Source organism: Rhea americana, unplaced genomic scaffold (genome assembly GCF_003343005.1).
Source record: "Rhea americana isolate MKP2758 unplaced genomic scaffold, rheAme1 scaffold_37, whole genome shotgun sequence".
In the NCBI taxonomy this organism is placed as follows: Eukaryota; Metazoa; Chordata; class Aves; order Rheiformes; family Rheidae; genus Rhea; species Rhea americana.
This window is the reverse complement of record NW_028186501.1, coordinates 4,547,601-4,562,657: the sequence shown is the minus strand read 5'-3', so window position 1 is coordinate 4,562,657 and position 15,057 is coordinate 4,547,601.

Sequence of the window (15,057 nt, the reverse complement as noted above, 5' to 3'; positions counted from 1 at the left end):
CAGATTTGGCTTGGGTAGAAACACTCCCACTTCCTGAAGGAAAAATCACTTTAAARGGTGGTGTATTCTCTTGGTGGAAGCCCGAGCAGGACCCTCAATGTTATCTTATCCTTTTAAAGTAGATCTAAATGAACAGGCATGTGCAGAGAACTGATGAAGAGGTTAGCTGTGCAGATTGCCCTAGCAAACAGCTTGCTGAAGGCACAAGCAGAGCTTTGTGTGGGGTGAGATAAAGGGGGTTCGTGTCCTTATTTCATGCTTTCCTGGAGAATCAGGACTGAGTTGACTCCTGGCATGTGCTTCTCCTGCATCTCAGCCTGTTCCACCAGTAAGAATCCAGGAGGTGCAGCGCTTTTGCTCCTTGATGTGATGGGGCAATCTAGGTGGCTTTATGTGGTCCCTGGGTTCCTCTGCACCTAATAAATTACCAGCTGCTTGCTCTGGCGCTCTCTCTTGCTCTCTCTCTGAGTTTGTATATATGGGATACCAACTCTCTGGAAGGGCCTCTGATATTGTGTGTGTTAATTTATTACCTTCTAAAAACTTCCATGGAGAAACTGTTAGGAGAGGAAGCACTAAATCCTTTGACTGTCGTTAGTCTCTTTAAAAATAATCGAGAAAAACATTTAAAAAATAGCACTGGTCAGAAATGTGAATCCGAATCTATAAATCTTTCTCCAGTTAACTCCTGAGTATCTTTTTTTATGAGAACAAGATGGACAGAAAGGCCTTTGGAGGGACATCATTCACACTATCTGAAGGAACGGTGGATAATAGGCCTCAAGGGAAGCCCTGTAAACTCAGTGATCTTTCTGTCTACCGGGTTTAGGTTTATTTTAGACCTTTGGTCATATTCTGCTGCCACTGAACTAGAGATATCACTAAATACTCCCCCGGGTTTCCTATGTACCTACTGTATGTACTGCAATCGACAGATAAAACCCACACATTATCCCTTGAGTATTCTCTTAAAATTCTGAACTAGCTGAGGAAATGATGTTAGATTTCCATTACATCTTTGAAAAAGAAAGATTTTTCTCCTCTCCCCTTATCTCCTTGGCAAATCTCTCTAAGATATGCCTTTTTGCCCTTCTAAGCTTCTCAGAAGAACACTAAAAGACAAATGGCTTTCATGAATCATTTCTTATTGACAGCAGTGTCTACCTGTGTTTTGGGGAGATAAGGTCTTYTTACCTGGCCTTCAAAACAGGATGAGGACTGAATACACATGGCAAAGGCTAGACAGTACTCTTTTTCTACTGCTTTAAGATAAAAATGTATATGAAAATTAACCATGGGAAGATGATTTATTTAATGGTATAGTTCATTGGTTTATTTATTATTTCAATCACAAACTTTGCCTTAGTACCATAAAGCCTCTCCCAAAGTCTGACGCTGATTTTTCCACACCACTTGCAGCTACATGTTCTGTAAATGAGCAGACTGGGTACAGCTTGCTGTTGAGACTGGAAAATACGATCTGGAATCCAATGTTTGCTCCTAATTCATAYTTGTAAAACAAATTTTGGTTCGTGTGCAAGCAAAACTTAAGATTTTTGAGCACATATTGTACATAAAATCTGCCTAAACTTGCATGCTGAATTGTATGCGTATAGTGCTGTTTCTTTAGAAAATGGCCATTCCAGTCTGGAATGAGTCCCGCTTGCCTCATCCAAATTTCTCTGCTGATGACATCAGCTTTCTTACACTGATGTTGCTAACATGGTGGATGCTGTTTTCCGAGTGTTGGTTCAGCCCTGTTGTGTGAGGATGATCCCAAGAGTGAGCCAGGCAGGACCGTTTCGTTTCGACACTTTTCCGTAGCTCTGCGCTGGCTTCTGTTTGCACGCTGAGCGCGGTAGGGCCTGCTACACCGGCTGCGGCATTACGGCATCACGCTGCTCTGTGCTGATCTGTTGTTTCCTGTTTGGGGGAAGACGTAAAGAAATTAATCTGGCTTGATTTGAAAGTTTACTGATTCTAGGGGACTTTGTCATAAACCCTCCGCTGATTCCAGTGAAAACACAAACAGGCCTTGTAAAGATTGGGAAAATCTAACCTGCCTGTTTGTTTAAATGATCACTGGAAAGAGGATTTTCTACCTAATACTCTTTATTCCAGTCACCACCATGAGACTGTAATGATAGCTAAAACAGCAGCAACCGCATATTATTTMTTAAGCAATGCAAACTTGCTGACTATTAAATGCCTATTGCTAACCACAAGTGYAGAATCTACAATAACTAGATCTAGGTAATTTTTTCAGTGAATACTTTTGCRCTGCGGAGATTTACCCAGGCAGAAGCTTTGCAAGATACTGACATGTCACAGTTTGGGTAAGAGGAGATCAGAATAACAGATTCCCTGCTCATACAGTTAGTTAGGTCTGAATGGGTCTTTGACAGTTGTGCGTGATCTTTGGCATGTGTTAAAAGAAATTTGGAAAGAAAGGAGGTAGATACTTGCTACAGCAGCTACCTTGTCTTGTGACAAGAAGCAGTGGAAAGGCAAAGATGAAGCYTGAATTGTGAGGAATAAGTGTAAGCTCCTTTTACCTAGTGGAAAAGACAGAGAAGGAGGAATGAGCTACTGTGGGTGAGTACTGCTGGGTAAAACCTCCTTGTGTACTCCTGGCAGCATTGGAAGAAAAATAGTTTATCAGGTCTCTGAGTTCAAGCCCCATGGTGTAAGAGAGGAAGCAAGAAAGGGACAGAGGGAACCTTCTTTTCATTGCTGTTTCAGCAGTCACATTTTTTTTTCTCAAGTAAGTGTCTGGTTAAAAAAAATAAATCATTCTCTCATCTGTGTCCTTCAGCTGGTGCCATCCCTTCCTGAAGGGTGAAGAAGGCTCTTCATAGCAGCACTATTACATAACTGCAGAAGTGCTCTGGAATTAATTACCATTCTGAACTCTGTGTGCAATACTTTWTATTGMCTTACACTCAGCATGCAGTGCATTTTAGTACTGGAACTTCTAATTTTTCTTAGCATGATAATCAACCCTCTTTTGCTCAGAGTATTTGTATATTTTCCACCTATCAGCAATGGAGACATAAAATTACTCTAAGCTCAGTCATCTCATACAGAATTCCTAAATCTCATAGTTGATTACTACACAGATTAAAAAGCAGAGTATAAGCATGAAGTATTACCTGTTATTATACCCAGTTAGGGTCATAAAAGATATGACATGAAATCAAGAATGTGAAAGAAGATTTCAGAAAACTTCAGCATTTTTTGAAAAGGTATGTGATGTTTTTGCCATTTTCTTGTGATGAGGCAGCACTAATGGCCTGTCTCTATGATACATAAATCTGATTTTCTTGCATCTTTCCTTGCTAAGTAGMAGCATGCCAAGTATAACTTCAAGTGAATTACAGCTGCAGTTGACAGGGGGAAATGAAAGACTTGTCTCCCCTGACTCACAAAGGTGACAGTATTGACATTTTGTTTTCATCATGGAACAAAACATGCAGTTTCAATGATACTCAAATGCTGCTGCCTTTTAAATGAAGTACATTGTACATTTCAAATRCTCCGAAAGGGTCATTCAAAAAGCTCATTTTCCAGAATAGTAAGCAGCAAAAAAATGTGCGTTCTAGGCACATGAAAAAAAGCAGAAAGCCCATCAGACATAGTAATTGCAATAGAATAAAAACTTATTTGAAGTCAATTGGCATACACATTGATTTACTGCAGTGCATGTCCTGGTCTAGCAATACTAGTTAGATTGCATTGGTCCCCTGTTGAGCTAAGGTTGAAGGAATTCACACAGYATTTAACTGCTTCAGCCCCAGGTTTTTTAAATACATGCCAAGTAGCTGTCTTGTCTATAATTCGCTTGAGTATCAAGCAAGAACTCCAGTGATACCAATGTAGAGCTTAGTACAAACGATCATGACATTTTAGAGTTGTTAAGTTTCACAYTTAATATTCCTGAGGTGTGCAAAATAGTTTCTGAACTGGTATGTTAAGATAGAGTCTAATAACTTCTTGTACTGAATTTGATACTTCCCATCTCTGAGAATATTCTGTGGCATATTGGGATATGGACTTCAAGTTCATTTTTCGCATTGCCYGTACTGAATCTGTGATGGAATTCCTCATGATTTCATGGATGAGSTGAGAGAGAAAAATACGGTAATACTAGTACTATAGGGCCTGGCTTTGCTGAGTGCAGTCCTGGTTTGCTGAGAATATGGGGAAAATGCTCTGGTTAAGGTTGAAACTTCTTAATCCAGATATCAAAACCCATTGTAAGCTTAAAAATCCTGTCTCMCAAGTTCAACTTCATTTCATCAGGGACAGCACTGTGGGCATTCGGTGATAAGAGAGAACTTGTATAATTGGAGCACTGGTGTAAAGTATAAAAGATAAGGCAAAGGAAGAGCTGTATTCCTTTCTTGAATTTCCCTCTCCAAGACTGAGGAAGAATGGACAATARCCAGACTAGAAATAAGGGCTTGAGAGAGACAAGCGAATTGACTGCTGGCCTTCAGAAAGAGATCTGATGTGAATTTGTCATTTGTAATATTTCACTTACAACATATAATACACAACATATAATGGCAGCTAGGTAGCACGTATCTGATATTGATAACCATTTAAATTAGTTTCCGGATGGTTATTAATGTTTATGTAATACATTGCTTGTGTGGGTGTTTTCCCAGTGGATATGTGGTTATCTTACTGGACAAATAAGCTTCTCCTTGGAAGGAAAAACAGATTTTGCTAATTTAGGAAATATATCCACAAAGATATCCAACTAAAGTATCACCCAGACTGATATTTATCACTGAATGTAAGAACTTTGTTACGTACATCTGAAACTCATAGCCTTGCTATCACGGGATGGATATTCTTTAATGAGGTATTCCAGAAAGCCTAGCTGTTGTCTATGACTTGGAGTCAATTTTGACCATGGAAAAAAAAAAAAACCTAAACACTTACTTTTAAATGATTACAGTTGCATGAAATGAACCCTTAGCCTTTGAGCCATCCTAAACACATTTCAACGTTCCTGATTCTTTCCCTGCACTAGGTAGGGAATTTTACTTACCTTATTTTTTTCTACTCAAGTGCTTTAGATTTTCTGAAATTGTTTCTCAACAAAAGAGTAAGTTTCTAAACGCGATCTCACTAACACTTTGATATACTCAGGAGTGAAGGTTTTAAGAAGGAAAACACTCTTTGTTCACTCGACAGTCACATAGTTTAATCAGAATCTGCTCAAGTTTAGGGAAACAATTTATCTGTATAAAGTTTGTCCTGAAGTTTGCATCAGGTATTGCCCTTAATATGTAGACTATTATTTCTTGTATAGTAGGACTTCCAACTCCACTGATGTTGGGAAATCTGGTAGCATTGGTGGTAAAGTGAGCTGCCTTCTTCAAAGTGAGGATGATTTCAGGATCTGAGTCTTTCAAAACCCTCACCCAACTCTCTCTTTTTATATTTATCAGGATCAAGAAATTTCCCCACATTTTGCTGGGATACAACCCCAGGGAAGTTCCACTTTGGCACAGGTATATTAYGTTCATTTATGGCAGTTGTCAAATTGGGAGACACTTTAAAACASTATTGACTGCTGTTTTCTGAAGAGTCTAGTACAACAGTCACATTGCATAGCATGATAATAATACTATTAAAACAAACTTGATAGTAAATCACTAAGAAAAGATATGTATGTATGTATATACAAACATATTTTTTAACTTCCAGTAGCTGCAAAGGACACTGGTGAGAAACTTCTGAGAGGGGCTGAGGAAGCTACCATAGAATCATAGAATCAGTAAGGTTGGCAGGGACCTCTGGAGATCATCTAGTCCAACCYCCCTGCTCAGCAGGGTCACCTAGAGCATGGTAGACAGGGTTGCATCCAGGCGGGCCTTGAAGATCTCCATGGAAGGAGACTCCACAGCCTCTCTGGGCAACCKGTTCCAGTGCTCTGTCACTCTCACAGGGAAGAAATTCCCCCTCAYGTTCAGGTGGARCTTCYTGTGCTTCAATTTCTGCCCATTGCCATAGGCTAGTGATGCTCTTCTTGTCTAATTCTGCATGCTGAGCATGATACGAGTAACCTTTCTTTTGCGTATTTTATTTTAAGGAAATAAAAATGATTAGAGATGAAAGTGCTTGGGATGACAGATCAAAGACTGAAGGAACAAATTAAATAAATTCAGTGCCTACAGCCTGTTGACTTCACTTAACATACTGYGGACAAAGAATTTACTAGTGGTTTTGTGAACTGAGTTAGCATCTCTGTTAACTTTCTCCTTTGTTCTATCAATAAATGAAACACTTTGGAAAATGCAYGGGACTTCTCCAGTCTAAGTTTGGAGCACTGAATAAATCTTCTTTCTGTCATCAGGTAAATCTGCATACCCAGGATCTGAATCTTTTTGACTCCACCTGTTGACTCTAGAAGGAACTGAAGGAGACTTTAGGCTCCAGAATGAAATTGTTAGTCATTTTGGGATTGTTTCCTTCAAGTAGAGACACTGATGCGTGTATGATGTGATCCCACACCATGGTCACTATATTAAAGCCAAAAAAATCCATTGAATGATCTGGTTCTCAAAAACTGCTGAGCACACTGTGCTATTTCCAAGCGCAACTGATTTGACTGGTTACTGACAGTACTGGAAAACAGTTTCTAACAACTTTCTTGTTTCTGAAATGCCTCTTTTGGATATTTTTTTTGCCCTGAGATTATAAGGTTTTTAAGTACTGCTGGAAGGTTCACCTTGAGCTAGCTTGCTTTAACTGATAACTTTGAGAGCACTGGCACCACCTCAGCATCCGTAAGAGGGTRTGTTTTAGACAAGCTTGGTCTGATGATAACACTGTTTACAGTAATGCTCCAGAGAAGAAGAAAGGCCCAAAACAGGTTAGGTTCAGTGCAGCTTTTTTCATATGATGCCCTTCAGGCCCAGGACACATAGTAGGATGCTTTAGGACATGGAGCCTGCTAACTGCAAAAGTTCACAACGTTAGTGCTAAAGTGTACCAATTTAGCTTTTACCAATACAGTCTGAACCTTCTGTGTTCACAAGTACTGAAGTTGAAATTTAACAGAAAGCTTGATTGCAAGGGCTAAACTTTTGCATTTTGTGTCCTGCGTTTACTTAAGGTTCTTCTAGCAGAGTAAAACTGAATGAAGCAGGTCATCATCTGTCCTACATTGTGTATGGTTTCTAGTGCACAGAAGTTTAAATGCAAACATTTCTTTTAGACAAAGGAAGTTAATCTTGATTCCATTTCTTGCCTTCTTCAAATATTTGAAAGAGTTGAAAAATTATCTCAAAATATTATTTAATTTYCTTTGTGAAAGGCAGAAATTGTGAGGTGTAGCTGGCTCTGGACTTTCAAGACCCTGAGCTCTGCAGGAGAGGCACATCACGACAGCACTGGCAATAAGGAGGACCTATGTCCYTCTGCTCTGCAGCCTCTGAGACAGTCTTGTGGGAGTTCAGAGCTACTCTTCATTACCCTATAGCACTAAGCTACTCTAAACTACCCCATATCAAAAGCTGGGGAGTGGAAAAGCAGCTTTTATATCATCCCATATTAACCCCAATTGTTCCAGCTACCTACAGAGCAAGCATGAGGCTGAGGGTTTGGCCTGTTACCGGTAGTTTCTGTTTATCTCCTAAGTATCATCAAAAATCCAATGTTTTAGAAGAGCTAAAACCAGTACATATTTTGTTTGATAAAAAACATCAAAGAATGTTTTGTGCCCAGAATTTGAACCAGAGCGGAAAGCTTAATGTTGTTTAATCACAAGGTTAACAGTAGACACCAAATACAAGAAAATTGCTGGTATGTGGGGTGGACTAATTCTTTCATATTTACAGTTAAAAAAAAAAAGAAAAAAAAGACAATTTCTAACTTAGTAGTTTGTTTTTACAAAATGAAGCATTTGAAAATGACAAATACCTTTCCATTTACCTTTATCAGCAGTTAAGAATATTTAACTTCCGCCTCATAAAACTGGGTAAATTTCCTTCCATGATTAAATACTTCGCACAAAAGCTGTGGTAGGATTCATGGGATTGCTCTAGTATTTTGCAATCGATACTATATAGACATAAAGCTGATGAAAAAATTCCAGTAGTATGGCCATTTCTTCAAAACGTGTTTAAAATTCGTTTTAAAAATRCATTATAATGTTGAAAGATAGTCTTTTTCCCTGCTTCTAAATGACTTCATATTTATAGATTGCATTCTAAAATTTTATAGTGAAAGTAGATATAAAGCATTTTACTGCATACAAGAAAGAACATCTCTTTCAACATAGGAAAATTCAGTTTTGCGTGTAAAAATTGGATGAAATTTTGTAATTCTCWATTTTTGTTTTGATTTGCAAGGAAACAATTTCTGTAAACAGAATTTGCCATTATGTTCTGATTCTTGCATGGAATATCTTGTTTTATTTTAAATTTTCCTCCTCCATTATTCAGTATTAAAGATTTTTACTCCAAAGGATGAGTAACACTCTCTTCTGTTTCAGGGCTCTCATTTTGTTGTTCATTGTTTGTAGGAATTCTCAGGAAAATGAAGTCTTAAGTCTTAAAATTAGTCTTACATCAATGTTCTATATTATGTGCAAAGTTTTAGGAGACAATCTTGTCAGCAGTCTTGTCCATTCGAATACTTGTAGGGAAATAAAAATAAGGGAAAATCAAATGATTATTGTGAATGTTCTCTGTAATAATCACACAATTGTATGCAATTTTGCAGCTTGTGAAGTACTTTTCCCACAGGTAGGTATTTTATTTAACTGAGAGGAATATTCGGAATTAACAAATATAAAAGTTATTGACTCTGCAATTAGAATAAAATCCTTTTCCTTTAAATTATACCAATTTACAGTAAACAGCAGAAGAGCAAAAAATGAACAAAATGTTATAAAAAATTGAAGAGGTCTGAGAGGGAAATAAAATAATAGAGCAGATAATTAATTGTACCTGGACATAGGAGGAAAAAAAGTAATTTTTAAAGAGGAGGTAGAAATTCTCCTATTGCTTCTTAGTTTTCATATCCTTCCTGCTCACGTCAAGAAGAACTTTACCTGCCCAGATCCATCCTGATTTGTCCAGTTATATGACACTTCTGGAAGAGTAATATTTAATTGAGACATAAGTAATTCAGGAGACATCATTGGAAATGTTAAGATGGGACACTGTGAGAATAAAATATATGCTCTGACTTTTAAATGCAATTAGAGTGGAATCCAGAAGGAGAAGGTATCATGGGGAAAAATAGCCATGGGGGTTTGTAACCAAACATATTTTGGAAGAATGCAGGAAGTGTTGCATAAAATCTGATTAGAAAATATAACAGAGGGAAAGGATGCAGAAGGGAAATGGGAAGTGTTCAAAGCTAAATTAATATATACCCAAGTGTAAGAGTGCCATCTGGCAAGTCATCCCTAATCTGTACCCTGAGGAGAAAGGAAACAATGGTTTATATGCAGAAAAGAAGAGCAAAAATAATTAACCACTTAAAAAAATTAAGATAAAGAAAATTAGAAGTGCTCTGGAAAGCTCTCATTAGCTTAGTAAATTTTGGAAAAAGTCAATGGAATGAAGCGGAGGAGAATGGGCCGACAGTTGTGCCCGGTACAGGTTAATAAGGCTTTTGTAAGGGCACAACCTTACACGCGCTTCTGTCCAGAGCACTTTAACAAAGCTGCGGGGCCATCTCGCCAACCACTGCTTTATAAAAATAAAATGTAGTAAATGCAGTTGTGCAGTGTTGTTTCCAGACCCCTGATGTGACCCTGACCTACAGAATCACCAGGAATTCAGAGACCAAAGAATCAACGCCAGTACACAGGAAAGCTTTGTGCTGGCGTTGGAAATCGTGCTTGTGATTCGGTCACGTATGTGCGTGCATGTGGCTTCGAACATCAGCTTAAAGTGGTGCAACGGATAAGCATGGGTTTAAGCATATGCTTAAAGTTCAGCRCCCGTTCAATCGTTATGCTGGATGAGAGTCTAAGCAAACATGGAGAAATTCAGACTTTATTTCTTTTCATAAAGTGATGTTTGAGGTATGCAGAGGTTAGAGTGCTGTGTTTAGTGGGAAACAGCATCAAAAACTCAAATAAGATGTACACGTGCCTTTCTATATGCAGCAAAGAGGATATAACCAGGTAATGTCTCACATAGCAAACAAAGAACATTCAGTGCAGTTAAAACGAACATCAAAAGCATATAGTTACAACACCCTCTGCAGCAAGAGGTACCAAGGTATATATAGCAATATCACTGTCTGTAATGTGACCTTGACATAGCCTGTTCATAACTTCTAAAAGAAAATGGGTCTATAATATAAGGAAGGACATAGGTTGTACTTATTAAAATAATAGAATTTATTTCTCTTATTAGCTTTTGAACTTGTAAATAAATAACTGGGTTTTTTTTCCTGTATTTAGAAACTTAACCTATAATGGAAATGAAGTTCTGTAAGAAATTCAACACATATATTTGTACGCTTGAATTTCTTCTGATTCAAATGTCAGCTCTTCCATTTATTATCTGAAGACTTCTTTTTTTTTTTTTTTTTTTGACATGTAAGGATAATTTACTTTTAACGGGGGAAAATTTGCACTGGATCTGATTATCATATAAATTGTTCTTGAAATAAAATGGGTTAAAAAAAATAGCCAGTTGTCAGACCAGACCTGTTGCTGGTAATATCTTAACCCAACCCATCACTTTCATTCCCTACTGCTCCTCTTACTGTAGGAGATCACTTACTTATGACCAAATTTACATGTTTGGTAGTAGAAAGCTGCTAGTCTTAGTGAAGTTATCCTGAAGTAGCTGGGTCAGTGGGAGAAGTAGTTAAGAACAGAAAATACCACCAAAGTGAATAAAACCATCTTGAATATAATGGTTCACAGATAGACAGTAAGTGATCAAAATGAAATCCACTTGTTATGTTTTGTGTGTGTGTATGAGAACACTTTAGCAGTAATTTTACTTTTTTTCATAGAAGAATAATAGATGAGACCGTACAGCCAGTGGGGTTACTATTCATAAATACTATGTAAGCAGCCARTCATTGTAACCAATAGTTCAAGAAAATGGAAAATTCATGTGATGGCAAGAGGAAAATAAAGATGTAAAGTAATGTTTTCCTTTCATACCTGCGTCAAAGCTGGTTCAGGTGGGCAACATTTCAGAAATAATTAGAAATAGATGCTATATACACTGTAATATTTTTCCTGAAATTCTGAAGCTTGTACAACACCTACGTGCTAATGCCTAATTATAGGCAATAGCATGGATAATACAGCTAGTACTGGAGCTTGGTGGGAGATGACATATACGTTTGGTTACCCATGYTTCTCACAGGTCAAAAGTGCCAGCTCATTTCAGCCCTTCCTCCTTCCTCATCTTTCCTTGACTTCTCTGAAAGCACAGCAGAATTTCTCTGCTTCTTTTTTCCTGATCTTCTGGTTATCATGTCAGGTCAAGTTCAGCTTCTTTCCCTCTCATCCCATTCCCCTAAAATTAAAATACCTTTAAGCTGCCTTCTGCCATTTCATCCAGGTTTGAGGGTTAGAATTTCTGTTCAGTTTAATTTATTCTCTTCTCAGCTTCAGTYTTTTGGTCAGTGTCAGCTGCAATCCGTGTTAGAAGAAACAAAAATAGAGAAACAGTTCTGTAGGTTGGAGCAAAGCAGAGGCTGGAAGTGGGAATTGGAAGAGGGGAGGAAAAATCTGACCGTGTGTTATAAACCAGTAAGCTATCGATGATGATTTTATCTTGGGAAAAGAAATGATGCAAAAAGGAGGGAGGGGGGAGAAGGCAAAGATGGAACTCTTSTGAGCCTTGTACTGTTAATGTTTTTGCTTTATTGCTAATATTTTACCTGTTTCACTGTGATATTTAATTTGAAATATTAGCGCTTAATGAACATATGTATTTGATGGAAGAGTCAAGCAGTAAGTAATTGAAAAGTAGTCTCTGGACAAGGGGTTCTGCAGTGAAAAGTGTTTATCAATAGAAGCAAACATTCTTCAGGCAAATCACTGCTTAACTTCCATCTGTGTTCTGGCTGGTGTTAGTTGTGACAGCAGTAAAAGAGTTGAACAGTGGAAATGAGTAAGAGAGGGCAGAGAGGATTCTGCGGAATTACTGGAGAATTAACTACTATGAAAATGAATGAGAAGTTCCGTACCCTGACCTTTGAGTCTTCCTGATGCATTTCATTTAAGCTTTTTCCCTAAATAATCTATATTCRGTCATTTTGGGGGGTATATGGACAGCTGTTTGAAACATTAGAGCTGAGCAAACAGAAGTTTATTTTAAGTCTTTCCCCTTCTATTCTCTTTCTKCAATATGTCTGGAAACACAGTAAGCATTACTTTAGGATAAAGAATACTGAGCTTATATGAATTAAATAGCTTCCAAAAAGTAAACCTTGAGAGGACTCTCTGTGAATTGCTTAATTGTTTCCACATTTGTGTTCCTGCAAAGAAAGGTATGTATGTTTGTTTTTGGTGGGAAACTTTGCTATATGTTTTCTTCAATGTTAAAGATATGGACAAGAGAAAAAGCCAGTAACTCAGGCCTTTCAGATAAGTCCCTTCACCTCAGTGAATTAAACACTGTATTAGTACAGTATACAACAAGGCAAAACGCTGATCATGTGCATGATGAAACCATCATTTGTATGATTGTTTAGTTAGTAAGAGCTTAGTCAGGAGGGTTCTTTATAACAGCAGAAATAGATTTCTGAGCTAACTCTTTTCATGTGAATGGAAACCTTTGGAATAGCAAAATTCAAAGCTAATCAAGAAGAATGGCAATTTACAGAAATTCAGAATCTAGGGTAGTTGGTTTGCCCAGAGAGCCAGGTGTAAGACGGCTTGGCTCTTCATCTGTAGCTGAGAAATGTCTTACCTGAAACCTACAGTGGCCTTATTAAATATTTCTCATTCCATTGAGAATGACAGMCTATAAAATTTCTCAATCCTTTCTTTTTCTTTCATGAACAATTTTCCCTTCTGCTACATAGTTTCACATGTGATAATCTTACAAAATTAGCTGCAGTTTGGAATTTTTTCAGTATTTTATCAGCTGCATTTTATGAGCTGCTGATTAATTTCTGAAGTATGTTCTCCAAGGTTCTCCTGATATGTCTGAGTGCTAGACATTGCTGAGGACTGAATATTTTATTTYGATAAAAGATATGTGTGAAAACATATGTAGTGAATATTTCCCATTTGAGTTAGAACTAAGGTGGCTTTAGGGTTGAACATATGATCAGTCTGATGAAACATAGGTAATCATTCTCCCATGTACAGCCTGAAAAAAAATACAGGTATGGTATCAGTGTACTGAGCTGATTCTGATGCTGTCYGCATAGCTGCAATTTATTTATTTACTTTTTATTTTTATTATTATTTTTGTTTTTTAGGATGGCTTTCCCCACATGGTGTTCTCCCCCAAGCCTGACAACTTCCATGCCCTTCTCATATGYTTACCCATTTTAGCCCTCCTGATTTTCTCAGTGAACTCTGAAAAGTCATAAACAGGGGTCCAGGAGAATGCAATTGGTGCACCTCAGGAAGCACGAGGGGTCACCACAGGGAACAGTGTCAGAGTCAGAATACAGTGCAGTGAATCCTGCAGGCATGGATGCCTCTAGCAATAGTTATGAGTTAATATACTCCTCCTTTATAGAGCAATAAAACTCCATAATAGGAAAATCCCCCCTCCTCAGGCTTGTGAGCATAGTTGAGTCTGAGGATGTCAGATGAAAGCCCCACACTGGCTATCTCTGAGTGACCTTTGGGAAAGAATTGTCTGGGGTACCCTTATATAGTGGCTACAGAAGTCACACTAAACTTATCTTTGTGGAGTGCCTGCCCGCATAACTTTCTTCACAAGTTTCCATGAAATAACATTCTCAGTCCCAAATCTAAGTGAATCAACTTCTCTGAAAGTTGATGGAAAAAAAATCTCTTACTCAATGCTCTCACCTCATGCAGTGCTGTGAGTGGGCTGGAGAGGGAGATTTTGGTGGTCAGACCACATCCTGCTGCCCTCTTGTTTGTGCAGCTCAGAGAGCCCTGAGCTGCTTCTCCCCCATCCCCTCTCCAAGCAGGGGTTTACCTTCAGGCATAAACTTCAGGGGAGCCACTGGGTGAGGCGAACGAAGTTATCTGGAAATTGCATTGAGTTGCATAAAGTGGTGGAGCTTCCTGCATCCAGGTAAGAAGGAGTAGGTGGAGAGGTGAACTGTGCAGATGGGGAAGGACAGGGAAGGTCAAAGGCACAGAGGGATGTACATGGCAGAGCTATGCAGGACATAGTGGGAGTATCCCAAAGAGAAGGGGGGCAGGGGTCCCAGGAAAAACACTTGCTCTTCTCACTTGAGGTGGAGCAGAAAGGGGTAAACTAGGGCACCGGCGCACAGAGCGGACTGCTGCTGGCGGCTCCCCTCTGCCAAGCGAGAGAGGAGATTGATCACATTGGTGGATTTTTCTCATGTTGGCTCCATTCTCCCCCCGCCCCCCCTTCCCACAAGCACAAACCTCCTAGGGCCGCCCCCGAAGAGTCAAGCTCTCCTGGGGAAGGCAGAAAGAGACAGGGCGGGCAGGCTGGGAGAAGCAGCACTATCCACTCCCAGCAGAGGGGCGGCACAGCTGACAGAGGCAAACCCGTGGCGTGCGAGGGGCTGAGCCCCGGCGGAGCCCCTGGCCCCGCTGGGCAGCCCTGCCCCCTCCGGGAGGGCTCCTTCTGCCCCCTATCTGCACGGGGCAGCCCTCGGGAGAGCTCTGGCCGGGAAGGGGGCGCACCGAGAAGAATCAAACCCACACCTAAAGGAGGAGGACGGGCGTGGGGGGAGGGAGGGGAGGAGGGAGGGAAGACGGGGAGGACAACGCAACCCACATGTCAGCCTCGCAGCGGGCTCTTCCTCCAGGCAGCGAGCCCCTGCCGCTCCGCGGGAGCTCTCGCCCAGCCGCGCGGAGGGGATGAGGACGCGGCGCCGCCTCGACCGCGCCGCCGGCGGCTGCAGCACCGCGGACAGCGC